This window comes from Ambystoma mexicanum, chromosome 4p (genome assembly GCF_040938575.1).
Source record: "Ambystoma mexicanum isolate Mex_15411 chromosome 4p, UKY_AmexF1_1, whole genome shotgun sequence".
In the NCBI taxonomy this organism is placed as follows: domain Eukaryota; kingdom Metazoa; phylum Chordata; class Amphibia; order Caudata; family Ambystomatidae; genus Ambystoma; species Ambystoma mexicanum.
The window spans coordinates 770,609,552-770,632,349 of NC_090927.1; the positions used below are offsets into that span (position 1 = coordinate 770,609,552).

At 48.2% G+C, this 22,798-nt stretch overlaps 1 protein-coding gene across 5 annotated transcripts in view; it reads left to right on the forward strand.

The window, feature by feature from the left end:
• DOP1A (DOP1 leucine zipper like protein A) overlaps positions 1 to 22,798 on the forward strand; it is a 2,904,166-nt gene that overhangs the window by 330,828 nt on the left and 2,550,540 nt on the right. The window lies entirely within an intron of this gene.

Genomic DNA, 22,798 nt, shown 5'->3' on the forward strand with positions numbered 1-22,798 from the left:
ATGTGAAGGTGAAAAAGGGATCTGAGCCAGAAGAGGGGGATCCGCAGAATCTGAAAATGGATTTGAGCCCAGAAAAGGGGGATCCACAGTATCTAAAAAGGGATCTGAGCCCGGCTGAGGGGGATCCAGGGTGAGACACCCGAATCGCATAATTGTAAGAAGTAAAGAACTTTCTATTTAGTTTTGTACATCAGGCTGTCCGCATTAAGAGACTTTTATGCAAAAAAGACTTGAACACAGAAGGCACTGATGCTGGAATTGGAACTGTTTCCTGTTGTGTGAAGAAAGCCAGTGTGTGTGCTTGGTTCGAATAAACCGCCTTGTCCCGTGCTTTAAACGTGGGGAAGGGAGGTCAACAGCCCGAACATCGTGACTCATCATTTTGTGAAAGCTTCTTTCTTTTTCATGAACAGTACCCCCACACTATTTGTAAAGTAGAAGTAAGGATTGGCAAGAGGTTTTTTAGTAAAGGCCCTTTTCTTTTGACAGGACTCCATTAGGACTGCATTATTATTATTTGATGGTCGTAGCTTGCTCCCATCTGTAGATTTAGGTTTATACTGGCGTTTTTCACCCCCATTGTGAAAGTTCAAAAGCACCCTTGAACTGTGGTCCCTTGTGTCTGTCTTACTTTGATACCAGGCCTTCCTTACACAAAACAGACCATATCCCGATGGATCATCCTGGCTATTGGGGAATGTTACAGGATTAGTGGGAAAACACCCGCTGGAAGTCTTGAGAGCACGTTCCACAAAGAGCATGGCAACCTCTGCTGCTCTTCAGAGAGGTGTTCCAGTCAAAGGCATTTGTTCAGCGGCCACTTGGTCGTCTGTTCACACGTTTGTGAAACATTACTGCCTGGATTCATCGTCTAGTCAGGAAGAACAATTTGGAAAAGAGGTCGTTAGGCAGAATCCTGTGCAGTAAACTTGGGGACCGCTGCCAGAAGATTAAGACTACAGGAGTAAGCAGTAAACCCAATTGGTAGCAGTCTGCATGACCCAGATTTACCTGGTAGCTGTTGCTGAGCAGTCGGACTTCTCTCAAGAAGAGTAGGGCAGTATACAGAGAATATACAATAGGGCTAGAAACGCTTTAGAGCAAGCAAACACTGACTAGAACTTTGTATCAAAAGTATATAATTATTTATTTAACACACACTTTAAAAAATACACTAGCTCTATAAGTCAAAGCAAGTTCAAACACACTCAGGAAAAGTATACACACCTCCCTTAATAATTATTAAACAAGTCTAGGTTAAAACACCACTATTTGTCAAAACAGATGTGAGCACGTAACCTGGATGGCACTCCAATAATTCAGTTTTAAAGGGAGAGAAAAAGGCAGGTCAAGAAAATAAACAGTTCCCAACACTTTTTATAAGACCACAACAAGTTAGTGAAGGCATAGTCTACTGTAGAGCCAACGTTCATAGGCCAGGCCCACTTTAAATGGAGAAAAGCGAAATGTGCCCAAGATCACACAGTTTAAAAAGCACTCAAGTTTTTGTGAAAATGTTCAAAAGAGGTTGGGTTGAAGCAAAAGGTAAAGTTAGAAGGTCTGGAGCCAACCCAGTTGGAAAGCCAAGGATTTAAGGGTCACCTTTAGCAATCCGTAGAAAGGGTGGCCAGGCGGAACACAGTACCTTAAAGAGAGAGGAAGCTCCAGCAGTGGCAGTTGTTCCTGGCAGTGGATGCAAGTCGTGGTTCCGACCAGGGGAAGAGAACATCTCGTCGAGGAGGAAACTTGGAGTCGTTGCACTGCCCAGGGAAGAGACCAGCCGCGGAGTTTGTCGGTTAAAAGGTGCGTTCCTTTTATTCACAGTCAAAGTGGTGAAGCTTGGCTATCCGGCCGCCGGGGTGCTTGGCACGGGCGATTCGACCAAGAGACGTCTTTGGAAGGCGAAATGGCGAACTGGTTAATCCCACCAGCTCAGAGGGAGAAGACTCTTCCAGCCGAAGATCTCCTCTTGTCGTTGGGGAAGTGGTGAGGTCGTTGCAGGAGGGCTCCACCGGTGGTGTCGTCGTTGCAGATGGTTCAGGTTCTCCCATCTTCGGATTTCTTAGGTCCTGTGGCAACTTCTGAAGTTCCAGTCCCAAAGGCCCTGCTTTTATGCAGAAAAACCCCCATTCAACAGCCTAGCTGTCACTCACACATGCTAAGTGGTGAGCCGGGCGGCTCACCACTGGGCCAGTCAGAATAGAGTGCGACTTGGGTTGCTAAGGCAACGCAGTCCAGGGTGCCAATTCCCCTCCCCACACATCATGTGGAACCCAGACAGAGTGGCACCATTTGGAGGGCTTCTGTGGAGAAGCCAGCCAAACAGTGGAACAAAGGACCCGACCTTGGTTAGAGTTACAGAGATGGACACAAACGCCATTTTAGAAAAGAGTTCTGGTGAAAAGACCCAACCGGGGATTTAATATTAAATAAATAAACCGGCGGTATCTTTAACATTGCACCAAAAAAGTGGTGCGTTTAAAATCAATGGGAAATCCCATAGGAAATATTCTGGTGGAATATTTTGCGTGGTAACCACTGCTACCAGCCAGAAACTCGACAAGGGGGGACTGGACAGTGCCCCCTTGAAAACAGACCCAGGGGCAATCTAATTAACCCCTTCCAGTACTTCCACAATATGATGGTTTGTACTGGTTCTTTTCACAATTTTGGACTAGTAAAGTCAATGGTGACTTTACATGCCCTGGGAGACAGTAGTCAGTCCCAGGGTATGGAGTCTATGTTTGGGGGTCACTATGACACCCCTGTGTTACTGCACTGAGGGTGCTGTGTAACATATACCCTAAAACAGATGATACCCTATGGAGTAAAAAGAAACCCCATAGCCCATAAGCACATAACTAGTCAAAGACATACCTCAAATCATGCCTAAGAGTGGGAGTAAAAGAGTCTCACTCTTAGCGGGAGAAAAAAACAAACCCCAAAAATCCAGCAAAGCTGCTGGGGACTCACTAGGTTTGGGAAATTAGCCTTATAAGAGAATTGTCCCTAACAGCGGTCCTTCATTCAGTCCATGACAACAGTTAAAACAAAATATAATTTGTACTCCCATCACCAAATGATTACTGCTTTGGGAGTCTATCATAAGATTTGGCATACGAGGGAGGACACAATCCATTCGAAGAACAAGTTACTTACCCCTGGTAAAATTCTTTCGATTGGATGTTCCTTTCGATTAGATTTTCCTCCCACGTATTCCTCATTGCCCCTCCCAGCATTACTCACAGTAGAATTTACGTGTCTTTACACTTTTACGCTTTCCTGGATCCTACGGACTATAGTACGCCTGGTAATTCCTCTACAGGGGGTGGAAAAATGAGCACTGCGTGCCCTATTTATACTGATGATGAAGTCGACAGTGGAACGGAGGCCCTCAAGGGAAATCGACTCGACGAGACGGCACACAGTGCCCCCTGTCAAAAAACTTTCAGAAGCAGCTAAAGCTGGAAGGATAATTATCATAAGATGAGGAATACATGGGAGGAACATCCAATCGAAACAATGTTACCAGGGGTAAGTAACTTGTTCTTCTAACCCTACCACTATTAAAGGATAGTTCCGGGACTTTTTTTTTATTGTCCCTACGGGTCGGCCATGTGTTTGTAAGCATAAATCGGTAGATCGTAGGAAACTTTCCTATGGACCTTACCCGACTTTTCGCCCATTATCGCACTCGAAATCAGCCTCCATTTTGTGATAATCCTATCATTCCGCCGCATCGACCTGGCTCACCTGCCTTTGCGGCACTAAATCAAATCCCCCGCCCCTGAAACAGACTTTATCAAAACATTCATATTCCCCGCCTCTATCCGTGACGTGACTGAGCTGCGTAGGCAAACGCACCCAGGCGTCTTCTACGCGACTCCACACAGACCCCGGAAATCAACACAGATCAGCTCACAATACAGCGCACCACAATTCGGAATATGAAACTGTACTTTGAAATCAAACCGCAAGATTGTAAATGTGGTAAAGTACATTTATTTGACATCAAATGTTTAGAGAATATTCAGCGATTTGCATTTTTATTTGCTCATGTTCCAAAAAGTTCGTATTGAGGAACGCGATGGTCCTTTGCTGTACACAGGGTCTTAGAGCATCTCACAATACAGCACCACAATTCGGAATGTGAAACCGTGGTTTAAAAGCAAACGGCAAGATTGTACATTTGGCAAAGTACGTTTATTGGACATCAAATGTTTAGAGAATATTCAGCGATTTGCATTTTTCTTTGCTCTCGATCCAAATTAGTTCGTCTTGAGGGAAGCGATGTTCGTGTGCAGTACACAGGGTGTTGGTTTACGATAAAAATAAGCTCTTCTGTCGCACTGATAATCGCATGGCTGTTCCAACAACGAGGCACTAGGCCACCACAACGGTAGGTATGTTGCATCTAACCGTTAGTACCGCGTAAGGGCATACTTGTACTTGGCGATCGTCCCATAAAATGGTCAGGGTGGTAACGTTGTTCACGCGGAGAAGCAACTGGCGGCTGTAGAAGCCGTCCGCCGGTGTCTGGTACTCGTGACACAGACAGTAGTGAATGATGTACCTAAAAACATAAAAAATGAAATTAGTCTCACCATCAGATCCTTATTAAAATTATTCATTTCATAGCGAGGACAGCGCTACTGGGTGTACACAAGTGTTTAAAGGCGTGGCGAGGCATGGAGGGGGGGGGAGTGGAGTACAAGGTAAGTAGCATAAAATAATAAATAAATAGGGCCAGCTGGTGGCAAGTGCAAGGTAAGTGCAGAACAAGTGCTGGGAAGGGGGGGCTGTAGGATACTGAGACAGTCCCCCAGTGCAGGGGTTGACAGGGAGGCAGTGCAGGTGGAGAGTGGAAGGGCCCAGGACCGAGGTCGCAGACAGTGGACCAGTTGTAGCAGGGGAGAGGGAGAGAGAAAGCAGAAGCAAAGAGGAAGGTTTTGAGGTGCTTCAGTAAAAGCAGATGTTTCTCCTCCAGATAGTGCGCGGTAGAAAACACTATGCCACATAGAACGAACAAGTACAACTGAACCCGTCTTTAAAGCCACTGTATAGTAATGAAATTGCGGTATAAACTCATCAAAAGTTACTTACATTATATTTGCATTTTCCATTGTGTCTCTGTGTAGGGCAGACCCGAAACACCACTCCTTCTTTGCCGACGTTACTTCTTCTAATGAACGTGGCTCATCGTTTCGTTTCTGAAATTTTATTCATTATCTTTTCTTAGTCTTTCAGGATGGTCCCGGCCTGTCAAGGTCAAATCACAATAGAACCTTATATTGGGTCGTGGGCCGTTCCGCCACCCGAGCAAAACATCAAAGCAGCTGACCTTCACTTTGAGCGAGCACATATTTCTAGTTACCTCCAGTTAGTGTAAGGGCATCTTGTCTGCGTGCCTTTTTTTTTATTGTCCCTATGGGTCGGCCATGTGTTTGTAATACGGAAACATTCTATAATTTTTGTAAAAATGATTTATATTACTGTTTGGTTTAATTGCAATGGGCCTGCAACATGAGGAGACTCGAGAGAACAGACAATCGAATTACAATCATTTAAACCGTGATGTGTATTTCTCAATGAGCTCTGCTTTAGGTGGACATGGAACAGAGGCAATGTTGGGTGGCAATGCAGTTGTCCCCTGCATAGGTTCGTTCACCACTCCATGTATGTGCCTATCGAGGACATCTACGATAAGTCTCTCAATAAACTCATATTGCATATCCTCAAACACTGGTTTGATCACCCATTGTTTACTTCTTTTAGTGAAGGCCTTATTGTAGCGAAGCGTCCCTAAAGTTCCGGTCGTCCTACTTTGTTGACGGCCAACATTATGGTTATGTGCCAAGACCGCTAGAAGAGTCCGATTTATCATGCCTTCCATGCCAAAATGCAATCTTTTGGGCCTGTACTTTAGGCACATATTGTGGAACACCTCCAAATCTCCTGTGTGGCAGAATTCCGTGAGTCCCCTCAAATCTCTTGTTATAGTTTTATCAAATACAATCTTTTCAATGGCCTTGTGAGTGGGTGATGAAGGAATCAACCACTTCTTCTTCCGTGCCTCCTCTGTGGACAAATGGCCATGTTCACATTTGTGGAAATGCTCATTTGTCGACCATCGATGTACGTTGCTACAGTGCAACATTACTGACCGCCATTTTTCCAGTAGAATTTCCAACGACCCTTCACATGTTTTTGAGCTCCACCAAAGATGGTTGCTGATTGACTTGGACCACTGTGAAATACCTTGCATATCTTTTTTTTTTCCTGCAGCCGACAATTTTTTATTGATTGATTTTGCAAGATGCCAAACGTCAAATTGGTGATTTATATTTTTGTACTGTTCTCTCATTGTCTTGGCAATTGAAACGTGTCTGTCCGTGGCTATCAGGTCGATCACCATTCCCCGCGATTGTAGTTCTTGCAATGATGCTACAAAGCCAACTTTCTCCATGGCCACTGAGGATGTACTTTGTGACACCTGCACGGCCACCGAACTCACAATTTTCTTACTTTCCATGTCCTGAAAGTGGTAGGTGCAGTACTTGGCTGAAAATCCTGGACTGTCGCATTGTCCATCACCGGCTAGCCTGAAGCGTTTGCCCGCGAATGTACTTTCCATTGACATTTTTTCCATTCTCCAAGCTTCGCTGATGGCTGGAAATAGATAATCGGTTTGGTATTTGTAGAACTGACTTTTCGCAATGAAATGGATTCCCACAAACTGAAAGAAATACTGTAACTTTTTAAAACTTGAACCACTAAAAAGTGCGGCCGCTGCACAAAGTAGATTGCCTGCTGGCAGTTGCCCCAGCATGGGTTGTGCAGACCATGCGAACGGATGATATTGTGTACAGGTGGCATGTATTTTAAGGTTAGTGCCTCGAATTGCACGAGTCACATTAATCAATGGCTCCCCACATACTTCCCCACCAACCCAATGCCCACATTTCATCATCATAATAATATCCATCAAACAGCTATCGAATACAATGAATTTGGCCTCTTTCCTTATACTGTCACTCTGCATCCCAGCTGGTTCGGCCTGTAACGTTGAGGACATGTCACTCGCATGAAAGGTACAATCTCTGATATCGTCTTCCGCTATGCTGAGTGATATTGATGGTGTTTCATTGTCGTCCACTTCATTCTCTTCCATTGCAACATCTGTTCCTTGTCCGGAGATGGGAGAAAAAAACAATGTCTTCAACTTTCGCGTGCTCTTATTTTTTGCGGGTGTGGATTCTGTGAATTGATCTACGACTGCATCCAAACTACCAGGAGGACATTCACTATCAATGGCTGGTGGTGGTATAGCTCCGTTGTCAATCACTTCATATTCTTCCCATTGGCACGATGCATCTCCAGTCTCAAGTCCCTGCCAAAAGGTTTGACAAGCAACATCTCTCGTTCGCTTCACTGTCTGTGTAGATCTAGTTCTTACACCCACTCGCAACTAGAGGACAGATTAGAAAAGGGATGTTCAGTTTAAACACAACTTACAGTATTGAACTATTGACAGTGAAAGACAACATAATATAGTGAACAGGACACTAACCTTCTTTTGCTTTCTTTTCTTTGAAACTTTCTTTCCTCGAACTTCAACATCTGGACGCTGTTGCTCCGACTCGTGTGTGCATGTCTCCACTTCCTCTCGCGCTGCAACGACTATACTTTCATGATAAGCACATCCATCACTCACTGAGGCTCCATCGACTCGCTGAAACATAGAACTTTCATTAGTATGTATAATAATATTGAAAACACAAAATGTACTTGGGGACCAATACCCATACGTACATCTCAATAGCAAAACACGAATGAACGCATTGTGTAGAACATTCAAACGACAATAGTTCACGCATTGTTGATCTAGTTAGATTGAACTGTCAAGATCCATACCTCGGGCTCCGCATAGACTTCCATTGATGATATTATTGAAGATGACGCTTCAGCAACTCCCTGAAACACAGTAATTGCATTAGTATGGTTTTCTATTTTGTTTAAAAGAACATAAACTTTCTGCAGGCGTCAACGGCTCATCTAAATAGACCTGCACAAATGATCAGTTGTCTAAAATAAATAATGGATATCCAAATATGATTCGATTTGCTCCATCGTTGGAAGTGTCACCACCCAGAGATCTGCATCAACTACTAGGGGTGATGTTCTTGTTGAAGAAGCTCCGTCAGCTCCCTGAAACATAGTACTTGCGTTAATAAAGAAGGAAGTATAGCGGATGTAATCACGTCATTTGATCTCGCATGATTGATCTGTCAGTATCCATACCTCGAAATGCATAAGAACATCAAGGGACGCTGTAACTGCGGTGCACACTTCTGCAAGCTGTTGCGCCGACCCGTAACTGCATGCTCCCCCTTCCTCTTGGACTAATGCTCCATCGACTCCCTGAAACATAGGACTTTCATTAGTAATGAACACAATATTGAAAAAAGAAGACACATAGGAGGGCGACGACAGAAGGACATACCAATGGCTAAAAACGAAAGAAACATTGTGTGTAACAATCACGCTACAAGAATGCAAGATCTGATGATCTCCATCGATGGAACTGTCCGGAAACGTACCTCGAGCATCTGAGTGACATCTACGGTTGTCGTCAATGCGTTGGACTCCTCAGCATCTCCCTGAAAGACAGTACTTGCATTATTTTGGATAACAATAATTATAACTGAAAACAAAGACTAGAGGACGAGTACTGTGGTGTACCATTAGGTAAAATAATTACACGATCAATTAAAACTATTGATTTACATGCCTAAAACAAGTCCGTGTCAGAATAGCTAAGTAAGATTACCCGATAGGCGCTTGAAGTGGCTGATGACTGCAATAACGACACGGATGGAGAATCTTCAGCCTTCATATTGAGTGGATACATAAATGGGGAAATTATTGTTAGCTAATGCTACACACTACCGCAATGCCGAGAGATAAATACGTAAACTTGACTCACCAGTGGAGGGATGTGGACGAATAGAGTGGGAATAGCGGTTGAGAGCAATTTTCGCCTCGCTCGCGGTGTTTTCGTCCTTATTAGCAATGATGTGGAGTACATGTCTGGGCTAAAGTGCCTGCTGCAGATGCGGTATCGATCACCCCTCTTGTCCGCAAAGACTTCTAGGACTCTACTTTCTATCTCAGAGGCTGGATATCCGCAATATCGGACCCATTCTCTTATCTGATCTATTGTCTTAGGGAAAACATGCATTATAGTACCTTCAGATTTGTTATGGGTCTTCGAAGGGCAACCGCCAATGGAACAGGCAGGCATTATGGAAAGTTCTGAAAAGTAAAGATCAACAATTCTCTATGAATACCAATGTGTTAAAACATTAAATGACACATAAAAGGTTCAATGCAAGGTCCGTTTTGGTTCTTGGAACTATACATGTTATTCACATGCGGATAAGTATTTCAATAACTTTCAAAAAATAGAAAAAGTAATTTGACTAAACTCAGAACATGTGACTAGTTCCTTGCATGTACTGTCGTGAACGAAAAGAAAACATGGATGCAATTTGATGACTACTAGCAAATAGATATAAATTAAAAAATTGGACGCAAAATGATTATGGTACATGGACTTACCTTGACGAACAAACAGTTAGATGCAGGGATCAGAGTAGTTTCTTGTCGTAGAACAGGGAGCAGTTCACAGGTTGCAAACTGACGAGTTTGCTCAAAGTGGTCACGGAAGTTCACAGAGACGAAGAGCAGATAACCAGCACCTTCACGGGTTGACTAGCAAAGCGCAAAGAAGTTCTCATTAGAAATATGAAGTGGGTTATAAAGAATTCGAAACAGGGGTGTGTTTGTGAATGAATGACGTGTATATGTCGTGGCATTATGCGGTCTGCAGGGGGCCGTCCAGCGTGAGGGGGGATGCTTGGCAGGAGACACGGGGTCTGGAGGTAGACATGGGAACAACAACCCATGCTCTATAGACCACTTTGAAGTGTACATGGTCTTTGGCACCTCTTGGCCTTTATCGCTCCCTGACAGCTCCACTTGCCAGCACAAGTACCCCGGTGCGAACTGCCTTTGATAGGGCGGGGGGTGGATCGGGGCGGTGGTCGTGCAGACAAGACACAGGAAGACTCGTGAATGGAGACACACTTATGTGGATTGCAGGGGGCCGTCCAGCGTGAGGGGGGATGCTTGGCAGGAGACACGGGGTCTGGAGGTAGACATGGGAACAACAACCCATGCTCTATAGACCACTTTGAATTGTACATGGTCTTTGGCACCTCTTGGCCTTTATCGCTCCCTGACAGCTCCACTTGCCAGCACAAGTACCCCGGTGCGAACTGCCTTTGATAGGGCGGGGGGTGGATCGGGGCGGTGGTCGTGCAGACAAGACACAGGAAGACTCGTGAATGGAGACACACTTATGTGGATTGCAGGGGGCCGTCCAGCGTGAGGGGGGATGCTTGGCAGGAGACACGGGGTCTGGAGGTAGACATGGGAACAACAACCCATGCTCTATAGACCACTTTGAAGTGTACATGGTCTTTGGCACCTCTTGGCCTTTATCGCTCCCTGACAGCTCCACTTGCCAGCACAAGTACCCCGGTGCGAACTGCCTTTGATAGGGCGGGGGGTGGATCGGGGCGGTGGTCGTGCAGACAAGACCCGTTTGCCGCAGGGCCTCACCAAGGAGAGGCCATCTAACTGAATGTAAGAGGATGGCTGCAGGATCTACTACATGGAATGCAGGGGGGTGAGTTTATAAATACCTCACCCTCCCAGGAGAATATACACTAGATTCATTTAAAAAATCAAAACAACCATTGTTAAAATATATGTTGGGCTTTATTTTAGATTTTAATTAAACATAAATAATAAACATTACACATTGTAAAGTTGAGGTTGCAGCACATCGAGGGAAAATCCGCGGTATTGTCCACTGTCACTGGGGAAATGTCTAATGGCAAGTACCGCACAGGCAGGTATTACTCTCCGAACGCGGTGTCCGAGCCTCCCGTGAAGCCACCAAGTGAAGCAACGATAGGCCACCAGCCTGTACCACCTGTGAAAAAAAAAGATGCAAACTGTATTAAACTGACCAAACTTTCTTATCAATGTCGATTCAGGTAACACATGTCATTTTTCTTAGAAAAAAATTATATCTAGAAAATGCACTATATGGAACAAATTTACATGCGTTCGAATGATATGTAAATGTAATTTTATATGTGGGAGACGACCATGAAATAGTGGTGGCATCACTGACATCACAAACAGAGTATACTTACTCGTTACTCGGATTACGCGGACGAACAGTGCCGCGAAGTTCGTGCATAAGCACCATCATCATCCTCAACACGGTCCGTGAGAGGCAGGCTTCCCTGAACTCTGGCAGCTCGGTGATGCATTGCGGACTTTGCTCGCCTTCCTGCAGACTTTGCTTGCTTTCCGAAATGTAGGCCAAGCACCCGGAATTTTCACGGCAGCAGCAGTTCTCCTCCTCAGTTGGCATTAGCTCGCACCGATTGCACGTGCACCAGGTGGAGACGCCGTCCATGCGACATGGTCCAGGCTCTTCATCCGTTGACTGGTCCTCCCAACTGCCGTCCGAATCCCCATCGTTTTCGCGTGCTTGACTTTCCAGTAGTTCTTCCTCGGTGTACTCGGGCTCGTACATATACGGCATTATTGTGGCCATTGTGCGGTAAAGATAGTAAAATAATTTACAGAGATGGTACAGGTGTTCACACGGGCTACAAGCGGCGAAGGTAGCTGACCAGAGCACTGAAACGAGTCACAGAATACTCAAAGTAACACAGAGAGAGGAATGGAATCGAAAATCTGCTGCTGTGTGTTGTGAAACGGTCTGTTTATACTTATTGGGGAAAGAGGCGTCCTGCCATTTCCATGGCAACACGTCAATAGCTGAGGCGCAGCGATTGTTGACACGAGACGTGCTTGAAATGGGCAGTACGCGTCTGCTGATGTCAGGCTCAGGGGCGGGGGATTTGATTTAGTGCCGCAAAGGCAGGTGAGCCAGGTCGATGCGGCGGAATGATAGGATTATCACAAAATGGAGGCTGATTTCGAGTGCGATAATGGGCGAAAAGTCGGGTAAGGTCCATAGGAAAGTTTCCTACGATCTACCGATTTATGCTTACAAACACATGGCCGACCCGTAGGGACAATAAAAAAAAAAGTCCCGGAACTATCCTTTAAAACAATCCACACCAGGAGAATGACTCTCTTCTCCTGAAAACTTGTTTTCACAAAGTTCCCTTCAGTAAACTATCCTCAAGTAGTTCCTGGTGACTTTATCAATTCATACAGTTCTGTTACAGGGTTGTTCTACTTCTGATTCTTCTCTCTTATGTGACTATTCTCTGTTCCTTTCTTTTTTGATTTCATTTTTTTACTTTATTTGTTGTGCTTGACATTACAACAAGAGAACGAGCAGCATACAGATAATTGCCAAGTATATGATCAGCATACCCATATCAACAGAAGGTCATATAGAGCATTAGTTAGCCAACTAGTGGCACAGTAACCAGAAATATACATATTACAGTGGTTGTTAAGGTACATGAATTTAACAGTTATTGGAGCTGGGGAAGGTAGGTCACCAGTATCATCATCGGTGTCAACGGACAGAGAAGACATATAGGAGCAAAATGGAGCCCACATTTTTCTGGGTCTAGACACTATTGGTTGCTGGCCCGACCAGGTCTCCTCCGCATCAGAGGCCCAGGTGACAGCCCGAAGCCACTGTGTGTGTGTGGGGGCCCTAGGGCAAAGCCAGAGCAGGAGAAAACACTTTGTTGCTAGCATCATACATAACCCAGCTAGTTTCCTGGAATCACGCCCAAGCCGGGGGAGCTCATGAAAGAGGCATGTCAGTGCGGATGGGGTGAAAATGTAATCTAGGATTTCAGACATGGAAGTGCATACTTCCTCCCAGAACCGTCAAAGGTGCAGACGGGACCATAGCATATGCATATAGTTTGCATCATCTGAGCCACACACCTAAGGCATCTGGAGGGATGGTCCTTCGACATACAATGCAGTCTGATCGGGGTATAGTGGAATCTGTGGAGCACCTTAAATTGGATCAGTTTGAAACGGAAATTAAACGAGATTTCATGGATGCATGCACACAAACGATCCCAGTGTTGATCTGTCATTTCAGTACCCAGGTCCTCCCCCCAGGTGTGCCTGAGCCTATCAAAAGGGAAGATGGCCTTGGTCTGAAGGAGGGTGTACAATCTGGATACCTTCCCCCTAAAGGACATTGAATTCAGGATTTCTGATAATATCGGGTCATCTGAAGGGATTGCAGGGAGGTCTGGACACTTGTTCTTAAGAGATGTGCGAAGACTGGCATATTGCAGCCATTGGGAGGGCTTATCTCGGAGGGATGCTGGTAGATCTGGCCATTCGAGGAAGATACCCTGGTCAAAGACATCTTGGACAATCTCGATACCCACACTAGCCCAGAGATGTATTGTAGTAAGGGACTACACTGGGAGAGTCGGGGACGAAGTTCCAAAGGAGGAGAGCTCCATGAAAGGGATGTGAGGTACTAGCCTGTTTCCACAGCTTATTCAAGGCCAATGTTGTGGAGCCGACGGGGTCAAGGGACTACATTTTAACATGGTGTGAGGGGAGAACTAAAGAGCGGATATCGCAGCCCTCCACAGCCAGGCGTTCGAGTTTAGTATGTAATGGGGGGTCAGTGGATATAAACCAGTGTGAGGCGTAGTGTGCTTGAGCTGCTATCCAATATCTCTCAAAGTTAGGGGCGCTGAAGCCGCCCCTCAACATTGGGGTGGATAGTGTTTCTAGTTTTAGGCGGACTGCACCGGAATGCCACAGAAAGGTGTTGACTATTCGAATCGGTGTCGTGAAGAATTTGCAGCCTGGCCATAGATGGGCATTCAGGAACCTGTACAGGAGCTGGGGCAATACAATCATTTTAAGGATGCTGATCTTACCTGCCAAGGATATTGGTAATTTAGCCCAGACTGCACATTTATGGGCAAGCGTGGTCAGGTACTTCCCAAAGTTAGCCACGTCAAAGGGATTCTGTTGACGTGTAACCACCACTCCTAGATAGGTGATCTCGTCTTGTGAACATGAGAAGCCCAGTGGGTCAGGGGTGGGGGAGGCTGGTAACCTCGGTTAACGGAAATAGTATAGACTTAGAGCAGTTCACCTTGAAACCCGACATCTCACCAAAGAGAATGACATCCTGTAATACAGGGGCCAGGTTTTGTTCAGGGGAAAGGATGAAAAGGAGAGCATCATCGGCGTATAGGTAGATGATTTCGGGGGGGGGCGGACAGTCTCAAGCCTCTATGTGCATGCATTTGGCATATCCTATCGGCCAAAGGCTCGCTGGCTATAAAGCGGTGCAGATCCTGGCGACTGGAGAAGAGTAGAGTAGCTTTACCCAGGATTGGAAACGCGGTCCAAAATTGCTCCTTTCGAGGACCCGCCAGAGATAGCTCCATGAGACGGAATCAAATGCTTTCTGCATATCGAGGGCGGCCGCTACTGCCTGTGTGTTCGGGTCAACCTGGGCAAGAATGTTAAACAGGCGACGCAGGTTGAGTGAGGTGGAGCGCCATGGAATGAATCCCGACTGGTCGAAGGCCAGCACTTTGGCGTATGTCTTGACATCGCAATTAATAAGAGAGAGGGGGCGGTATGAGCCACATTGTGTGGGGGGCTTGCCTGGTTTGAATAATACCGTTATTAGAGCTTCTCGAAGGGAGGGGGGGGTAGAATGACGCATCTCACAGGATTCATCCCACAAGGCAGTCAGTTGGGGGACCAGCCGGACTCTATAACTGTTACGCTCACCTGATTCCCACGGGGGCGTCGATCTGGACTGGCCTGGTGCCACGTAGAGCCGAGATGACTGACTGGACAGACCCACTTAACTTTGTTTGTCGGCTCGTATGAATATCTTTCTGCAAAGGAGAAAGGGGATTAACCTCCCGTAATTTGAGCATTAACACACCTTCCACTCCCGTTGTCTGCCCACTGACCACTCCTGATGTTCCCTCTTAATCTCACCTGATGGTTTGGAAAGATGAGCTCTCCATCCTGCATCGAGCGCAGGGGCGCGTAGACGACCAGTTACTTCACTGGCGTGGAGGAATTGGTGAGTTCCTGTATTGAATCTAGAATCCAATAGTTTGTAAGAGTTCAAATGTCTGATCTTCACTCTTTCCGATTCCTTGTAGGTTGCCGGTTTAACCACCACGAAGAGTCCAAATGGCAGTTGGTGAGAGTCAGGTAAGTCTATAGTGGTTTTCCCCTTAGGGGCCGGGGTACGGCGATGATGCAGAGTTAAGTGCGCCGACCCGAGATGAGGTGAGTACCCCCCTGTGGTAATCCGGTAAGTCTTTGGGGTAGCTTGTAATGTCCAGTGGTTTCCCCTTAGGGGCCGGGTGCGGCGGTGATGCAGAGTTAACTGCGCCGACCCGAGATGAGGTGAGTACCCCCCTGTGGTAATCCGGTAAGTCTTTGGGGGTAGCTTGTATTGCCCTTTTGCATTCCTTGCTCACCTGGCTTTTCTTGTCCCCTTAGATATCGGAGAGCGGTCTGGAAGTGCAGAGTTCGCGATGGAGTGAGGAAAAGCTGCACTGGATGGTGAGTTCAGCGCGGCGCTGCGAGGTGCGTGGCGGCGCGCGTGCGATGACTTCTTCTTCAAGATCGACGGCGCGATGGATCAAGAATTCAGGTAAGGTTTCAAGTTTAAATCTCTTCTCCTTCTTTCTTTTCGTTTCCAGGTGGTCCAGGACTGAAGCGGGCGTGGCTGAAGACTGGAAGCTGCTGAAGGCACGATGAGCGTTACGCTGCTGAATGCAGAATAACGCGAAGCACGTGCGGCTGTCCGGGCATGGTTTAAATAGCCTTGGAAGAAGTCCCAGGTAAGTATTCTTCCACAGCCCCCACCCGAGTAGAAAGTAGTCCCTCAGGTAAAATAGTCCCTCCTAAGCCCCATTTGGCTTGTGGCTTCGTGCAGCATGATCTGCATTAGGTAGGTTTTCTGTAATGAGACTGACTTTATCCTTATGAGCCTGGCGCCATAGGCGCCAGGACTGCACCCAAACAGCCCCTAACTGGGGTTTTTGGGCATGCTCCAAATGGCATGATGCCTGCTTCCGGGGTTGCTGGGCCTGGTCTGGCTTCTCGGGGGCAGGCATCATGACAATAACGCTTGTAAAATTCAACAGGAAAGCCGTCGGATCCAGGGGCCTTTCCAGAAGCCAGGGTGTCAATAGCCTTGGATATTTTCTCAGGTGTTTTTGGTTTGTCTAGGGTATCCCTGGTCTCGGAGGAGAGAACGGAGAGCAGAAGACTATCCAGGTATGTCTCAACATCAGCCGCAGGAACCTTGTCGGCATTGGAGTAAAGTGTTTCATAGAAAGAGCGGAATTCTGCATTGAAATCTTGTGATGAGGGGGCCAGGGTGCCATCAGCCCTCTTGATAGCCGGAATATAGGGTGAGCCAGGCCCTTCTGGGAGCCCTCCTCCTAAGAGAAGAATTCATCCTCCACCTCCTTTTCAACCATCGCGCCCTGCTCAACCCTCCTCCCCGTCCACGACCCGTGGGGATGATACGGGGACGGACACGGCCGCGACGGGTACAGACGATGAGGTTTACGACGAGGATCATCCGTCGTCACCTCCTCCCCGGGCTTCCCCGCCCGACGAGATTGGATCGTTTCATGCCATGATCGCCAGGGCATCCAAGCTTTTCCAGCTCTGCCCGGAAGAGAAGAAGGAAGGTTTCCTTTATCAACGGCGCGAGACCAAGAGGAAGACGGTCCTCGCTGTACCTCTACTGGACGATATCTGGGATGAGGGTCTTGCCCTCCTCAAGAACCCATCCACAACGCCTGCGAGAAGGGATCGGTACGAGAAGAAGTACCGGGTCCCGGACGCGGCCCCCTTGTGCTTTCGGGCACAGCCGACTCCGGACTCGGTCGTCTCCGCGGCGGCCAGGAAGAAAGCGGGGGGGGGGGGGCTTCGGCCTCTACGTCAACCTCCCCACCGGACGGCGAGGGAAAGAAATTGCACACGATGGGACGCAGAGTCATCTCATCGGCAGCAACGACGATTAAGGCTGCCAACGCCTTAGCCATCGTAGCCCGCTACGACAGGGAGTTGTGGTACAAGATCGCCCCCCTGCTGGACTTCCTACCGGATGACAAGAGGGCAGAGGCCCTAGAGATCTTGCAGGAAGGAGAAGTGGCGTCGGACCACGCCATTACGATAGCGACGGACATCGCTGACACTAGTTTTCACCAGTTGGGCAACGGCGTGTGCCTTAGACGGCGTGGATGGCTCAAGGCAACGGACTTCCAGCAGGACGTGCAGACCAGAGTTTTGGACATGCCATTCGACGGGAGCAACCTGTTTGGGAAAACAGTGGACGATTCCCTACAAGACGGACACGGAGACGGCCGGGCTCTTGGTGTTCTCCAGCAACGACGGCCGCCCTTTCGGAGCGCCGGAGGCAAGCAGGGTGCCTCCAACGGTTCCGGCGGTGGATATTCCACCGACCGTCAAGCGGCCCGTTCGTCGTCACAGGAAGCCTACAGGGGACGAGGCAAGTCGGGCGGACCCCGCCGTCGTCGCCAGGGAGGACAAGGCGGCAAAGCCTCGTCGAAGCAGGACTGAACCGGCCGTGGGGTCGGGCCCCCACCGAAGCATCCCGGTGGGAGGCCGGCTGGCGAACTACGTCAGCGTGTGGGAGTCCATCTCCACCGACCGTTGGGTGCTGGACGCCCTGGCCCAGGGTCACGCGCTCGAGTTTCTAAAGAAGTGCCCGCGCGTCCCCCCCGTGGCCAGGAAGGAACATCCCCTCCCTCAACTTCTCTTGGAGGTAAAGGCGATGCTCAAGAAAGGCGCCATTGAGGGGCCATCGAGCTCGTCCCAAAGAGGCTTCGGGGCTCCGGAGTTTACTCAAGATACTTCCTCGTGAAGAAGAAGACAGGAGGATGGCGTCCCATCCTGGACCTACGACGACTGAACAAATTCATCAAGGCACAGAAGTTCCGGATGGTCATCCTCCAGCACGTCCTGGGTCAGCTGGAGGAGGGCGATTTCCTGTCATCGTTGGATTTGGAGGATGCCTACTTCCATATCCCCATCCTAAAGGGACACCGAAAGTTTCTCAGATTCGTGATCCAAGGGCGTCACTACCAGTTCAGGGCCCTTCCCTTCGGATTGAGGTTGGCACCCAGGGTGTTCACCAAGTGCCTCGCACTGGTGGCGGCGCGGCTGCGCCTGGAGGGAATCCACGTCTACCCCTACCTGGATGACTGGCTCATCCGAGCAAAGACAAAGGAGCTCGCCGCGGAGCACACAGCGAGGACCATCCAACTACTCACGGACCTGGGATTCTCCATAAACTACGCCAAGTCCCACCTGGTGCCCGCGCAAGACGCACTGTTTCTGGGAGCGAAGCTCGACACAGTGGCGCTTCTGGCCTCTCCGTCGGAGGAAAGGACGAGGGCCATCTTGGGCAAGGTGCAGCGGATGCTGGTTGCGGACGCGGCCAGGGTGAGGTCCATCAAATCCCTCCTCGGTATGATGTCTTCTTGCATTTATCTCATCCGCCTGTGCAGGCTTCGGATGCGCCCGTTACAAGAGTTCTTGAACGCTTGCTGAATCCAGACGACGGGCAGCTTCGAGGTCAGGATCACACTCGATGAGAGCTTTCGACGAGCGATCGGTGGTGGGGCACCCGCGCGCATCTGACGGCGGGCATGGACTTCCAGACCCCGGGCCACCAGAAGACAGTGACCACGGATGCCTCCCTGGAAGGGTGGGGAGCGCACACCGAAAATCTGCACGCGAGGGACCTTTGGCTGCCGACAGAGAAGTCCCTCCATATCAACGTCCTGGAGCTCCGTGCAGTGTTTTGGGCCCTCAGGTCCTTTCTTCCGTCCCTCAAGGGCAAGGTGGTGAGGATCTTCACCGACAACACCACCACCATGTTCTACATCAGGAAGTAGGGCGGTACCAGATCCCCAGCCCTGTCCAAGGAGGCGCAGGATATGTGGCATTGGGCCATCGCCCAAGGGATGTTTCTGGTGCCGTTTCATCTGGCAGGAATAAAAAACACCATCACCGACTCGCTCAGCAGAGAGCTGCGCTCGTGCCACGAGTGGGAACTACGACAGGATCTAGTGGACCGCCTCTTCCGACGGTGGGGCACACCCCAGATCGATCTGTTTGCGACGGCGACAAACTCCAAGTGCCGGAGGTTCGCCAGCAGGTTTCCCCAGCCGAGGAGCATGGGCGATGCTTTCTCGTTCCCCTGGAAGGGCCTGTTCCTATATGCGTTCCCTCCATTGCCGCTACTGATCCGGCTCATCAACCAGCTCAAGAGGTCACGGTGCAGGATGATCCTCGTCGCACCTGCGTGGCCGAGGCAGATATGGTTCCCGGACCTTCTGGACTTGCCAGCGTCCCCGTCAATCAAGCTGCCAGTGGATGCAGATCTTCTCTCCAGGGAAGGAGGCGCCATCCTCCATCACGACCCGAAGTCGCTGAACTTGCAGGCCTGGCTCCTGCAGCGTTAGAGTTTGGAGGTTACGACATACCGGGCGACTGCAGAGAGGTTCTTGCAAAGGCCAGGGCGTCCTCAACTCTTAAATGCTACGGACACAAATGGAAGAGGTTCTCTGTCTGGTGCCACGCACAGAAGATTAACCCTCTACGGATTACGGCTCCTCAAGTACTGCCGTACCTGCTGACGCTGGCCAAGGCTGGACTGGCGCACGCTTCCATCAAGATTCATCTTGCTGCGATCTCCCGATACACCAGAACCACGGGACGGATGTCTTTGTGGTCTCATCGTCTGGTGAAAGAATTCATGAAGGGACTGTTCAGATCGTTCCAGCCGGTGAAGGCTCCGGCCCCGGCGTGGGAGCTCAACGTGGTGCTGACCAAGCTCATGGGACCTCTGTTCGAGCCTCGGCACTCAGCTCCGTTGAAGTTCTTGTCATGGAAAACAGCGTTTCTTGTGGCCATCACCTCCGCACGACGGGTGGGAGAGATCCAGGCCCTTTCCTGCAAGCCCCCGTACTTGACCTTTCACAACATGAGGGTAGTGCTCAGGACACACCCCTCCTTCATGCCCAAGGTGCCGTCGGACTTCCACCTCAACAAACCCTTGGTTTGCCTGTTTTCTTCCCGTCGCCTTTGTCCCCGGCTGAAAGGACTTTGCACTCGCTGGATGTGGCTAGAGCGCTGAAGTTCTACGTGGACCGCACGAATAGTTTTCGGAAGACGTCACAACTTTTTGTGAACTTTGGACCTGTCAATCAGGGGAAGGCTCTCTCGAAGGCTTCCATTTCCGGCTGTATCATGTACTGTCATCGGTTGGCAAACCGACCGCTGCCTGGCCGTCCGAGAGCCCATTCCACCAGAGTGATCGCAGCTACCGCAGCGTTCCTACCTGGTGTGCCCTTGCTGGACATCTGCAGGGCTGCTACGTGGAGGTCGACGCACACTTTCACGAAATTCTACTGCGTCGACCGGGATTCCAGGGAGGAGTCCAGGGTCGGCCAAGCAGTGCTGCTCAACCTGTTCGCCTAAGGTGAGCCTGGTGAGGAGGTAAGAATTGCTTAATGTTGAGTTTTGGATGTAATGCTTAATGTTGAGCCTTTGCCACCTCCCGTGGTTGTGCATGTGTGTACTGCTATGTATTCTTTTATTCATGAGCATGTGAATCCATGCCAGACCCCATGCTGGAGAAGGAACAAGTTACTTACCTGTAACTGTTGTTCTCCAGCATGGGTCTGGCATGGATTTACATGTGAATCCTCCCGCCTACCCCTCTGCGGCTCTTCACTTGGTCATACTGCCACTTCACGTGCTACCAAATCTGAAGATGGCTGCCAGAGGCGGGGCTTAGGGAGATGGCAGTCATTGGCTGTGGTCAGTATGACGCAGAGATCAGTGATTGGTTACTACTACGAAAGACAGATCAGAAACGAAACTGATTTTTCTTTACCGAGGATTCCCAGCCTGACGACGGGGAATATTCATGAGCATGTGAATCCATGCCAGACCCATGCTGGAGAACAACAGTTACAGGTAAGTAACGTGTTCCTTCCTTAACCTATGTAGTAACCCCTTGCTTCATAATTTACATGCTTTTTAAAGACTGTCAGTATACCACATAAAGTTTATAACTTATTGCCATGATTTGAATAGAACTGCCTGAGTACAATGTGTTATTATTTATATATTCACCTGAACCGTATTTATGTAAATCTTGATGGTAGTAAAGAACTGTGTTATCACATACCATAGTGTTTGGACATTTCTTTGTGTTGGCTTGGTGAATCACTGTACTTAGGAACCAGCCTGCATCACCTCCTGAGAGCTTAAGCCTGTTTGCTCATCTAACGTTACCTATTGAGAGCCTCAGCTGCGCTGCTCTGTGCCTCTGTCCCAACCATATAGAGGGCAGAAGTACAGATACTCCCCTGCAGTCTTCACACCTGGTAACTTCAAATAGATGATATACATGGTTGGGCTCTGTATCACAATGTCATCTAAATATGCCCCACAAAAGTGTGTGAACGGTTTTCGGACTCTGTCCATGAGGCGCTGGAATGAGGCACATGCACCGTGAAGGCTGAGTGGTAGGACCTTATATTGAAATAGGACTTGAGGTGTCAAAAATGCTGTTTTCTCGGTCTGCAGGATTAAGGGAGACCTGTCAGTAGCCTTTAGTAAGATCAATCGTGGATATATATTTTGCTGAACCCAGTTTATCAATTAGATAGTCTATTCGGGGCATTGGATAGTTATCAAACAAAGAGATTGAATTGAGTTTTCTAAAATCAGTACAAAATCTCCACGATTGATCGAGTTTTGCCACTAACACGACAGGAGAGGACCAGGGTGTCTCTGATGATTATACAATATCGGCTCTTAGCATCTTTTCATCCTCCTTTCCTCTTATCTTCTTCCTAGTTTCTGGGATTCTGTATGGTTTTAAATTAATTATTTTCCCTTGAGGTGTTCTGATACAATGGAAAAAATGTGTAACCATACCAGGTTGATCCACAAGTCCCTCAGGGAATTGAGCTAATAAATCCCTGATGTCTGTCTGCCTGTTGAGATGGTGACAGTTATGGAGAAACTAGGGTGTTTTCTTCCCCGGAGTCGGTAAGAAGAGTGGCCATTGTTACTTTGGAGTCTTCACTCAGATCTTCTCTCCACTCTTTGAGTAGATTAGTGTGATGGGGTTGTGTCTTTTGTCTCCTGTCTGGTTGTGATACAAGGTAGTCTAGGGGGACGTCTCCTCTCAGTTTTTTATATGGGGCGCACCTTTTTGACACCATCTTATTCTCTCAGGTTGGTAGTAGGACTAACACTGATTATCTTACAGAGAATGAACGGGGTGTGGCCTTTTTGTCATAATTCGCCCTTTGATGTTCTTGGGCGTGTCCCAGATTTTTCTGTACAATTTCTTTTACCGTCCCCATATGTAAACATTGGTTTTGGGTGGTTTGAGAAATTGGTAGGATGGCCTCTTATCTTTCCTATTAAAACAAAACAGAGAAAGCTATGTATCCGCAGTAGTACAAAACACAAGGACGTGGGTGTTCATAAAACAAAACCAAAAAAATGAAAAATGCAAAAATTATGACACAGAAAATCTTTAATAAATAAATATAGAGATGCCACTTACTGGCTAAAATTGTATGGCACACGCAAACAAATACAAGATCGCAGAGACTCAGACATTCATTTGCTC